The 12799-nt window shown below is 39.3% G+C and overlaps 1 protein-coding gene across 1 annotated transcript in view; it reads right to left on the reverse strand.

Annotated features, from left to right (window-relative positions):
• The window catches only part of LOC136876416 (uncharacterized), a 574260-nt gene that overhangs the window by 383158 nt on the left and 178303 nt on the right, over window positions 1–12799 (reverse strand). The window lies entirely within an intron of this gene.

Consider the following 12799-nt stretch of genomic DNA (forward strand, 5'->3'; position numbering starts at 1 on the left):
TAATTTGAGGAAGCGGAAAAGCCATCGGCGGTGAACTTGCATAAGGGACCATCTTAGCATCGCATTCAGGTGGTATTGTTTAGAGAATCAAAATCATAAAGTAGAGTGTGTCCACAACAATTGGAAGGAGACAGGGTGCATTTCGACAGCTCTACTTGAAGACGGAACGAGTTACGTCAAATGTTCGTACTTGTAAAGCGTCTACATTATGTCCAGGGTTAGATGTTTACTTTTCTTTTTTCCCCGAGCATATCGCCGAACAGGTTTTTGGTACTTCCCTGAGGGCACTGTATAGTCACTGACCTTTCAGGCAGGAATCTAGTAATACAAATTTAGTATTTTAATATTATTGTATACTATTGCGTTATCGAGACCAGAACAGATGTTGCACCTTACATACATAAAGCCATGGGAGGTTTTGGGATTGCCTATTACTGTTTTGGTCCCAATGTAAGACTAGGAATTTCACGTTTTTGTGTTAAAATGTTGAAACCGCAGTCGTTTTATTTGCGCATGTTACATGTAAAAACTTTGCATCATTTCGCACTTGTACCGACTAGGACAGTGAGTGCGCTTTCCATCTGAGCTCAAGGCCGTGAATAACCGTAAATTCAGAAGTTTTTATGATATTTTTTCTCTTTATCCAATTTAATCGTGATTAGTGACGGACATAATTGTATACAATGCATTCGAAAACTTGAGAATCGATATTTACATTAGAAACAATATTCTCGAGTTCAACATAACCTTTAAAAGTCAATGTAGGCCGTAGGCCTAATTTGCGCGGTACATGATTTCCACAAACTGACTACAAACAGTAGACCGGTGACCAAATTACAATGGAAGATTTAAAGAAAAAAGGGATTTCACAATCTTGTTGGGCGCTTTTGTATCCAATGTGCTTTATTTTATTAGATTAGAGAATTAAAAAGTACTTGTGGTCGATTGTTCGGCTTGATGTTATTAGGTTTTTCGAACAGTTTGACCGATCAAAGCTGCTGAACTGAAAGAAGTTTTCAGAGGAAACTGACGAAGTTTCCCCGGTAAGTTAAAACTGAATGTAAAGTTTCGAGACTTTTAAGTCGCGTACCGGTAATTAATGTTTGAAGCCGGCCCCGTAGTCGAACTTGCCTGCCTCTCACCCGGAGGACCCAGGTTCAACTCCCGGCCTGGTCAGGCATTTTTACCTGGATATGAGGGCTGGTTCCAGGTTCACTCATTCTACGAGTACCTTTAATTGAGGCGCTATCTAATGGTGAGATGGTGACCCCGGTCTAGAGAGCCTGGAATAACGGCCGAGAGTGTTCGTCATATTGACAATGCGTCACCTCGTAATCTGCAGGTCTTCGGACTGAGCAGCGATCGCTTGGTAGGCAGAAGGCCCATTGGGGCTGTAGTTTGGTTTGCTTTAGGGGTGTTTGTAAGATTTTTAGTATACATATTTCTTTTTTGTTATGTTTATCCAAATTGTTCATGGTTCATTCATTCCCGAATTTTCCGTATTGCCATGTTGTGCGTTTTTTTTTTCGGTGGTCCCTCCAAAAACGGAGAACTGAGGTTCCACTGTACTTACTTTTCACTACATGTCATTGCTCTAGAAAAATTAACGGTAAAATGTAATCTGCCTGATTGATGTATGAATTTCCTGACAGTGTGATTACAATGGATATATCAGTAGTTGCAATAAAACGCCTGTGCACAAAAATTTCCCATCAGCTACGATCAATAATCAAATGGTACTGTGCCATATCATATATGCCCCAAGAGTACCATGGGTAATATTGTGTAATACTGTGGACTCATTGCAAGAAGGAAGGCCTGGTGTAAGTAGGAAGTTGCGCAATGCAAGCTCTTAAAAGCGCGTGGCATTGGAAATTAGTCATCACACATGGTAACGGCGAGCAGTTTGTATATTTCATATAAGTCAGTTGGGAATCTTACGAGATCGCTTGAGAGTGGAAGATTCGAAAGAGACCAATCACGAGCTGGGAAGCGAAGTTGTGGAATGCAGGGATCTACAGAACAAACTAATTCAGACCTACCAAATTCGATTTCTACAGTGCTGCACCATCATCAATTTAACTAGGCAATCTGTTATAAAGCCATACTCCACGTTTTTGATATGTAAAAAAAGTAAATCATGTATTTAAAACTACCTGTAGACAGAAACAGTAATTACTTTCGATATAATAAAGTAATAAATATATTTTATTGAGTCAGCGCTTTCTACCAAGTAGGCAGCTGGGCTATTGTGTCATCATATCAGTGGAGATCCCCGAGTTGTTACTAATACAGGAAGTCTTATGAGCGTGTGCGGTTTGAGATGCAATCGGACATTCATTCTGCTCTGAATTCTGGACTGTGCAGGTCGGAACTTCCTACATCAAGCACACGTTGAACTGTGGTAACATTAACAGTGACGATTTTCTTTGACCAAGTATACAGATTTTATATCATGAAATGTGAGACGTTATTTAACAAATAATATGCACTATCCAGGTGCAAGCGATATTATTTAATCACGGGAGTGCAAAGTACAATTAAAATTTTTTTGCTATTTTGCTTTACGTCGCACCGACACAGATAGGTCTTATGGCGACGATGGGACGGGAAAGGCATAGGAATGGGAAGGAAGCGGCTGTGGCTTTAATTAAGGTACAGCCCCAGCATTTGCCTGGTGTGAAAATGGGAAACCCACGGAAAACCATCTTCAGGGCTGCCGACAGTGGGATTCGAACCCACTATCTCCCGGATGCGAGCTCACAGCTGCGCGCTCCTAACCGCACGGCCAACTCGCCCGGTCAGAACAATTAAAAAAAAGCAATTACCTTTGCTATATATAATTATGTATTTCGTTGCAGTATGCCAGAGTGCGGTTTTGGCACGGGATTGTTAATGACTAAGATGGTATTTGTTATCGATATCTCAAAGCCTGTGTACTCAGTATGCACTCACGAAGTGCAAAAACTGTAATTGGTACACGTTCCACGATCGCGAAGACTGTGTGCGTATCGTTATTTACCGTTTGGTATAAATTAATGGCGTGTGTGCGGGAGCACCATATTTCAAAGACGGCGATGGAAGAAACAAGGAACAGCAGTGTATTTTGCAGCGCCATGCAGTGTGTTGCAATGATGGCGTAATTTACACAGACGCAGCGGCCGGGCGACCGTGATGAAAGCTGAGATGACACCAGTTAAGTTTATCATAAATTATAAGCAAGCTTAGATAGAAGAATTAGCCTAGTTCAATCTTGATGTAGTTTAATTGTAAATGTCAGTCTTTTTGTGGCTGAGCTGTGTTTTTATTAATGTACAGTAATGTTTGGTTTCAGGGGAAATGCATGTTCGAACCGTGAAGTTTCCTTTTTATTAGATGGAAAAGAGGGAAATTATTAGGTGTAGATAGGGGTATGTGTTTGTCATGATGTTACTGTGTATTCAGGGTTGCCACCTCCAGTACTTTAGTACTAGATCTAGTACTTCATGGACATTTTCAGTACGTTATTCTTTTTATGGAAATCTAGTCCGTTTAAGTCGTCAATTTGAAATCCCATCTACTGTGCTCTCTTACATTTTTACTCCGCTGCTGCGACATGTGTTATTCCACAATTTCTTCGACAGAAGAGACTTTTTTCAACTCTTTCGGCACACAGAATTTATAACAGGACTGAACAAGCCCTTCTTAGGGAACGTATTCATTTTACTCGTAAAGAACTGGCCCTCAATGATGAACGGCTTTTATCACTACATTTGACGACAGGCAACTCGATGCACTGGAGTGACTGGGACCGAATTGACAGGATTACTTACAACACCATGGAACATCAGGAGAAGAAGGATACGCTACGGCAGAAGAAAAAGTACGAACGCGTAAGTGGCAATATGAAGACGAGGGATCCGATCGACAGAGTGGACACTGCCCGGACAGTCGTTAATTTATCTAACCGTTGTTTAACAGAAGATGAAACTACTGTTCTTGCAAAAGGAGGCAATTTTGCTGTTACACCGGCGACCATCCCAATAGAATATATTATTTCCAACATAGAATCAGGAATACGTCAGTTGCCGCCAGAGGTTTCCGAGGAAATACGTCACGACTGTTCCAAGATACTTTGCAAGGCCAAGTTACCAAAACGTAATCTTAGCAAGAAGGAGGGGCTTGCTCTAAAGAATTTAAAAGCCGACGAAAGTATTATCATATTAGCAGCTAACAAAGGTAATGCTACTGTTATCTTGAACACCGTGGATTATGAACATAAGATCAAAGAACTTCTTGATCCATCGATCTACAAAAAACTTCCCCGTGACCTGACTATGAGTATCCTGCGCAAGACCAATACTCTGATTAAGAAATCTTCTATTTTACCAGAAGAACAGAAGAAGCTGAAGAAATCAGAAGCCTTGTGTCCAAGACTATATGGTCTTCCTAAGGTCCATAAGCCAGACGTCCCTCTTCGTCCCATCGTCAGTACCATTGGCTCTCCAACTTACGAAGTCGCAAAATATTTAAGCAATTTACTGAAACCTTACGTAGGGACTAAGGACTCACACATCAGAGACTCGGCCCATTTCATAAACAGATTGCGACACTTACGAGTCCAACCGGGGGATATACTTGTTAGTTTTGACGTCGTCTCGCTGTTCACTATGGTACCAATCAAGGATACTCTTGAACATATTCAACATCTCTTTGCAGAGGAGACAATAGTTTTATTTGAACATGTACTTACGACGACATTTTTCCAATGGAAACATGAATTTTATGAACAGACAGACGGTGTTGCCATGGGAAGCCCACTTAGCCCTGTTATTGCTAATTTTTATATGGAGTTCTTTGAAGAGGAAGCCCTGCAGACTGCTGTAAATAAACCCAGCTGTTGGTTCCGCTTTGTTGATGACACTTTTGTAATATGGGGACATGGAGAGGAGGCACTTGACGGTTTTCTTACACATCTGAACAGTATTCATCCTCGTATACAATTTACTGTGGAGAAGGAAAAGGATGGAGAATTAGCTTTCCTGGACGTGCTGGTGAAGAGGAAGAATGATGGATCCCTAGGGCATCAAGTATACCGAAAACCAACACACACAGACCGATATTTAAACAAAAATTCGAATCACCATCCTGGGCAGAAGCGCGCCATGATGAAGACTTTGGTGGATCGCGCCCTACGTGTCTGTGAACCAGAGTACATCGAGAAGGAACTACGGCATCTTGATCTAGCCTTACAAACCAATGGCTACACGGTACAAGAGGTCAGGAGAGCACTCCACCCCAAAAGACAGCCAGCGAATAGTAAGCGAGAAGAACCCAGGAAGAAAGGTATCGCTTATTTGCTGTATATACGGGACGTCACGGATCGTATTGGAAGGCTCCTTGAACGTCATGAAGTTAAAACCAGTTTTCAGCCGACCCAACAGCTACGAAACATGTTACGTTCTGCCAAAGATCCACGTGACCCTTCAACATCTACTGGGGTCTATAGGATACCGTGCAGCTGTGGAGCTGTTTATATTGGCATGACTAGCAAAAGTGTCAATACTCGCCTGACGGAGCACAAAAGGAATTGTCGCTTGGGGCAATACGACAAATCAGCAGTAGCGGAGCATGCACTGCTTGACGGAAATCATGAGATCCGTTACGAGGATACTGACATACTGGCCACAACATCCCACTTTCACGCCCGTCTCTACAGGGAAGCAATCGAAATACATAAACATCCGGATAACTTTAATAGAAAGGAGGAAGGACTGAAACTCAGCAAGGCCTGGTACACCCCTTTATATAACGTATGGCCGAAGTTTACTAAGATCAGGGACATTACAGTCAACCAACCAGAGGTTCCATTGCTCGGCACGAACCAATCGGAGGTCGTGCACTCCGAGACCCAATCAGACGACAGACTTCTCGGAGCGACCCAGTCAGAATCCATGCCTGGCGCGAACCAATCAGAGGTCGCGTGCTTAGATAGCCAACCAAACGTCAAGCTGCTCAGCGCGACCCAATCGGAGGTCGTGCTTTCAGATAGTCAATCAGATGTCGGTTTGCACAGCGCGAACCAACTGGAGGCCACACACTTACATATAAATACAGCTGCTTCCCAAACAACTTTTGCAGTCGCAAGCGGAATACAGGAGAGCGTATCTACACGACGCCACAGAAGATGACTACCGCAGCAGTAGTCAAAACGTCTGGGAGAAGCGAGAGGAGTGGACCACGGCATAACAGCCTGGAAGAATTTTATTATATTGACACCGGCCGTGAAAGCCTTCATACTTTAATGGTAGAGTAAAAGCTCTTCTAGTGCAGTAGAAGAACAAGAATGAAACTGATAAGAAGTTTCAAAGCCAAGTGCCCATCTTTTCATGTTGAATTCTGTGAATAGATGTTTAAGACAGATTTTTGTGGTCCTATTTTAAGAAATCCATGCTGAACCTAGGAAATTGCATAAGAGATTGCATTTTCATCAGTATAATTCAAATAAGTACATATTTTCCTAATATAATTACAGAAAGTGTTTACGAAGTTAGATAGGAAATGGCGGTTTGTCAAGTCCACAGAAACTTAAATTTTTTTCGGTCTGTCAAACATACACGCTCAATATAAATATTACACTAGAAAATACCCATTAAAAACACGCTATTAAACAATATTTCTATTGAACTTGTCTGAGACACTTAACTGAGTCACCAATGAAAAGTATGGCTTCCTCATTAACAAACAAGTCGACAGAATCGCTGAAGAAAACGAAGAATTTATGAAATTTAGGAACTCTTTTTCAAAATGAAAAATCCTGTAGGTGACTACATCTTTCCAAATTTGACAAATTTTTTGAAGGCAGCGCGCTGTTTGCCACATTCTTCTGCTCCAACAGAACAGGGTTTTTTTTTTCCTGCTTTAATGCCTTTGCTGGCGAGATGTAGTGTTTACAGTGTGCTACATCTTCTGGTATGGGTTATATCAAAATTGTCCTGTCTCAGTCTCATCCTTGGCTTTGACAATATGAAAGTAACTGAGGTATGAATGATGCTAGTAATACTATTCCTTATGCAGCCAGTCCCTGTTATGAATGGTGTGAAAATAACGCTCATAGGGTCCACTGGTGCATGCATTTCAGTGGGCTTGGCAGACTGATACATAATAGCAACGGCTGGCTCGGTGAGGAAAGCAACGGGAAAATACCTCACTTATTTCCCTAGTACACCTCTTCAGTGACACCTAGGCTATTTATGTCAGCTGTTGGCAGAGCTGCAGAGGATCAAACCAGCCTTCAGGCTGAATACCCAACATACATACACTTTACTATTAAAGACCAAATTGAGAATCAAACTCTAATCTTGTATGTTGAATGGGCTCCTTCTAACAAAATAGAAACTAAAACACTCGCCTGCCCAAAACCTTCATATTTCAAAACAGGGTATCGAAGGATTGAGAGAAGAGCAAAATGTGAAATGCATGTGAATATATTCTAAAAGACAGCCAACTTTTGGGCAGCCTAGTGTATGAAGACAAAATATGCCCGTGCGTGTGTTTGTGTGTGAATGTTGAACAGAAATGCTTGACAATATTCATAGTGTTCATATTCTAAACATAAATAAATGACTCAATTCATAGTCGGCTTAAAACTGGAAGTTTTAGGATAGTGGTGATTGAAACTGCAACATTGTTGCTTCCCATCACAGATATCAAAACCGGTGAAGTTCTGATAATTACAAATTTCTCATTTAATAAATGCAGTAAGTATACTTTATTTTACATAGTGCATTTATTAATAATCCTACTCCATTATTTTAAAAAAGGATTTAGTACCTTTTTCCATAATCAAATACCTTTTTAGGGGAAAATTTTGTACGAACATTTTTTGCCCGGTGGCAACCCTGTGTGTATTCCAATTTATGTTATGAGATGTAGAATAGACTCTTCATTAAGGAGGTTCCACAGCCTAAAGATTGTATGGGAACAAATTTCAGTACGGAACAGATTGTTTGTTTTAGTGCATGGAGTATGATTTACAGGTAACTGCATGGCAGATGTATGCAGCTTGAACGTGCATCGTTGAGTTAGTGTCTTTCATATAGGCAAAGAGGACCAGCCCATTGTGAATGTGATGTGTTATAATACGAGAGAAAGGCAAGATTAGCCTGATAAACTGAGATTTATAATTATAATAAAACATTTATTGCAGCAAAATAGCCATACATTAGTGAAAGGTGTTGGTGGAATCCATGTACTGCAAGTCTTGTAAACACGTGCCTCGTCTCAAAATTTGCTGCTGTCTATGTACGATCGATCATGGCCCTAGTTCCATAGAATTCCGTGGGTACTTCTTCTCTTTTCCTTATTAGTGTCCTTAGTAGGTTCTCCGATGCCGTTGTGTTAGGTACGGGGTACATTGTCCTTAAATCCTCTATGAGGAAAGTTTCCCGCGCAAGAAGGTAGACTAATTTGGATCTTGTTGTTTTTGCTACTCTGGTTGCTCTTTTGATGTATGTTGCTTTTTAACTCTTTCCAGTGTTGCTAAGTTCTTTTCATTCAGGTGTGTCCATATAATTTCAATCCCATACGTAAGTATTGGAACGATTTTCAATTTGAAGAGCGTCATTGCTGTGTCAAGACTTAGTGTTCTGATGAAGCTTATTTCGTTTATCGCTCTAATTGCTTGTGTCGCTTTCTCTATTGTGTGTGTAGTGAAGCATTTTGCAGACGGCTGGACTGTTATCCCTAGATATTTGTATTCTTTGGTGATCGATATTATTTTCCCTTCTAAGGTGATTCTTGTCGATTTTGGTATTTGCCCTCCTGATCTGAACACCATCATTTCTGTCTTCTCAGTGTCAATTACGAAACTGTGTTCAATGCACCATTTTCCCACTTCGTCTATAGTGTTCTGCAGTTTCTTTAAGCTTTTTGAGCCAATCACAATATCATCCGCATAGGCATATGCTGCTACATCTTCATTTTGTGCAATTTCCATAATGTCCTTCGCTGCCAAGATGAACAGCAGAGGGCTTAGTGGGTCCCCTTGGAGTACACCATTTGTTTGAATTATTGGTTCTGAAAGGTCTAGGCTGTCCGAGATTCTTATCTTGTTCCATTCATTTATGGAGTTTATGATTCTTGTCCAGACGCTGTCTCTTCCTAGAGTTTCCTTGAGCCTCCTTTGCACTAATGCTCGGTCCAGGAGATCAAAGGCTTTTGTGAAGTCTATAAAGATTGTATAGTATTTTTCCTTCTTTTCGATGACTTCCCATATGTTATTTAGCAGTAGTTCCTCCGCTGTGAGAGTGGATCTTCCTCTCCTAAACCCGAATTGAGATTCTGGGAGGTGTTCTTCTACTGTGTCCCTTATTCTTTCTGATTAGTTTTGTGAATACCTTAAAAGGATTGTTTTCCAGGGCTATTCCTCTGTATTCATTTGTGTCCTTCGGGTCTCCTTTCCCTTTGAAAATTACCTTTACTATTGATTGCCTCCACTGATCTGGGATTTTGGCTGTTTATAATTATAGATGTATGTTAAGACAGGACGGAGGTACTTGCAAAGTATTAAAAGGGGAAAATATAATGGTATTAGCTGCATAATTAGATAGGCCTGATTTGCCTAGACTGTTCATTGATATTAAGAGAGTCGAAATCTCGTACCACAAGATCTTAGGCCAGATGTGCCACGTGTCCTATAATGTAGCTGTGTTGAATTGAAATGTGTAATTAAGGTCGTAGTAATGTGTATTGAAGAGCATTGAGTTGAGCTCGAGGCCTATTGACTGTATAATGAACAGAGCAGTGATTTGCGGCATTAATATTTCCCCCCGGTATGTTAGAATATCTCAGGCAAGAATTAAGAATCCAAGTAGCTCCTTACAGCTGGAGAACTAAAAGTGTTAGAAAATTTATGATACGACGTGCAAGATGATCTACCCTCAAGATGTTTAACTGAGTTAGGATTTCCATGTGGTTTCTAATAAGAAGTAGTTTAGCATCTCATATAAATTGTATTTCAGATATGCAGGTACACAGTGATATTCTCTTTATTTTTCTTTGCATGATATTTACAGGATTTATTTAAGTGTTTCTTTCATTTATATTGAATTGCCATATATTTTATTGATATTTGTGTGTCATTGTCATCGTTGTTGAAGGCTTGTTCCTTAAATGTGAGCCCGTAGCTCACTTTGATGGGAAGTCTGCTATTTAAGCAGTCCACTTGTAACAGAACGGTCTGTTCATAAATTGCGTAGATTTAAGGTAGGAATCCCTGGAACAATGTGATTTGTTTATAACTGTTGTAAATATAAGTTGTAATAGGGATTGGATCTAGTATAATTCTATTCTGTCGCGGTATGTCTTATAAAACGTTTATTGAAATAATCCGTCAGGATTTATTAAGATAAATTTAACTGCATCGACTCGAAGCGAAGTGTGTATTTTTTCCCCCCAGATTTATTTTGTAAATATTTTTATATTAATATGGGATACTGCCCATCTTTTCATGTAATGAATTAATAATTTATTTACTATGTGCACGGCACATATTTGTGATTTTGGCATTTGTTTGAGCCATTTTCAAGCATTACATTTATTAATTTGTTTGTTATACAAATCATCTATAATGTACTTAGATAATAAATCTATCTTACCCCCTATTTTGCATTTTACTCATGGAATTATGTTGCTGTTTCCCGTTCACATACCTATGGTATATTTATCCTGAGATTTTGATTTATTTTTAGTCCCGATCTTATTTTATGAACCGAACACGCAGCTCTCCAACGGGGCCAGTAGACTTTTATATGACGGGAACGGTAGATAATTATCTTGGCTTCTGTAACGTGGGGCTTGATATTATGTTGATCGGGCAAGCTCCATAGCCACGATGGTGTATTATTGTCGCCCATTATTACTGCTATGTTCGAATGTTGTTATTCAGGGACAGAGTAGATTATTATTTAAATTTATATTGTTGACCCTGAATGTGCAATTGAATTTTGAAGTAGGCAGACGTTATATATTTTTGTTAAGGCTATTATACTGGTGTTGAAACCATAATGAGTGAAGACTATTGTTTCTTAATTATGAGCCTGTAGCTCACTTTGATGGGAAGTCGGCTATTTAAGCTATCCGCTTGTAACAGAACAGTCTGTTCATAAATTGTGTAGATTTAAGGTAGGAACCCCTGGAACAATGTGATTTGTTTATAATTGTTGTAAATATAACTTGTAATATGGATCGGATCTAGTATAATTCTATTGTTACGGTATGTCTTATAAAGCGTTTATTGAAATAATCCGTCAGGATTAAGATAATTTTAACTGCATCGACTCGAAGCAAAGTGTGTATTCTTTTCCCTCCAGATTTACTTTGTAAATATTTTTATATTAATATGGGATATTGCCCGTAGTTAACCTATTTTCGAGCCAATAAAATGATGCTCACCGCACACATAGCAAGTTGTTATATAGGCTTTTATAGGATTTTGGAATTCAAAATTTTGGGAATGTCCGTGATGGATACCTGAGCTTACATATTCATAAATTTAGATAGGTAGAGATAATTTCGAATGGGCGAATGATAGATGACGAAGTCTGAGATTCTTATTCGATACCCAGAGGAAGTCATGTGAACTGGCAAATAATAAGTAAATAATATCAATTTAAGGTCTCGCTAGCATCTCACACAGATGCTTTCACATAGTATTCAAAGCTACATGAAGTTAACTAAACTAAAAAGCAAAAGATTCTAACCTGCAACATATTCCAAATAAACACAATTATCAACAAATAACTGCCGTCATTGTTGCCATTCAAATGCACCGTGTACTCAGCGACACCCAATGAGTCTCCGTCCATGCCAACCAAATTCACCGTACTGAACCCGGGACTTCAACCAGACAACTTTCAGTTTGACTACACCTATAGAACCTCATTTGACATTCTTGAAAAAACTGTGGAATATTTTTCCCTGCCCCCTGTGATTATAAACTAAGGTTGGACCACTTTGCATACTACTGATGTGTTAATGCTTCAATTGTCATCCAACGACTAAAACAACGGGACGCACATGATGCCAGACATTTTTATATCCTTTCTCACCAAGCTGCTCTCTTGTAAATATGTATATAAGCTTGTAATTTCTCAACTGTTCAATTGGATATTGTAAATTTACTGTATAGTTACTCTGTCAACCTGTAATCGTTCAACCAACGGCAGAAATTAATGTTACGAACATTGACGCCAGATACTTTATACCCTTTCTCTCCTAACTGTTTCAATGTAAACATTTGTATAAACTTTATAATTTCCTATGATTTTCTAATGAGTAGCGTCAATTATTCTTCGGAACACCACTGCTGGACTCTGCTAAAATACCCAGTGATTTTACGCATTGGTGCCGACTACTATGTCTATAAACTTATATTGATTAACTGTATCATCACTGAACAAGTTTTTCTTGGTTGCTTAACTCTCTCATTATAATGTGTCTTAATGTTTACAATTTAATTACTAATCAGGTACCTGAGGAGGTAATTTGACTGATGATGCCCTCAATGAAGGGCGAAACATGTCTCAAATGGAATTAATAATAAATTCCTAAGTGTTTAAAAATTTATAATGTATTGAATAGGTGACACAATAAACCCTTTAGCACCCCACTAAGCAGTAATAGCGAAAATTCATCACATGATAAACGAGGTGTATATATATGGAATTAATACAATGAGAATCCAGACTTCGAATTTATGATGTGCTAAATGGGAAAACGTGCTAATGAGGAACACACTAATGAGGTTTCAATGTACTGC

The sequence above is a fragment of the Anabrus simplex genome, chromosome 6, assembly GCF_040414725.1.
Source record: "Anabrus simplex isolate iqAnaSimp1 chromosome 6, ASM4041472v1, whole genome shotgun sequence".
Classification (NCBI taxonomy): Eukaryota; Metazoa; Arthropoda; class Insecta; order Orthoptera; family Tettigoniidae; genus Anabrus; species Anabrus simplex.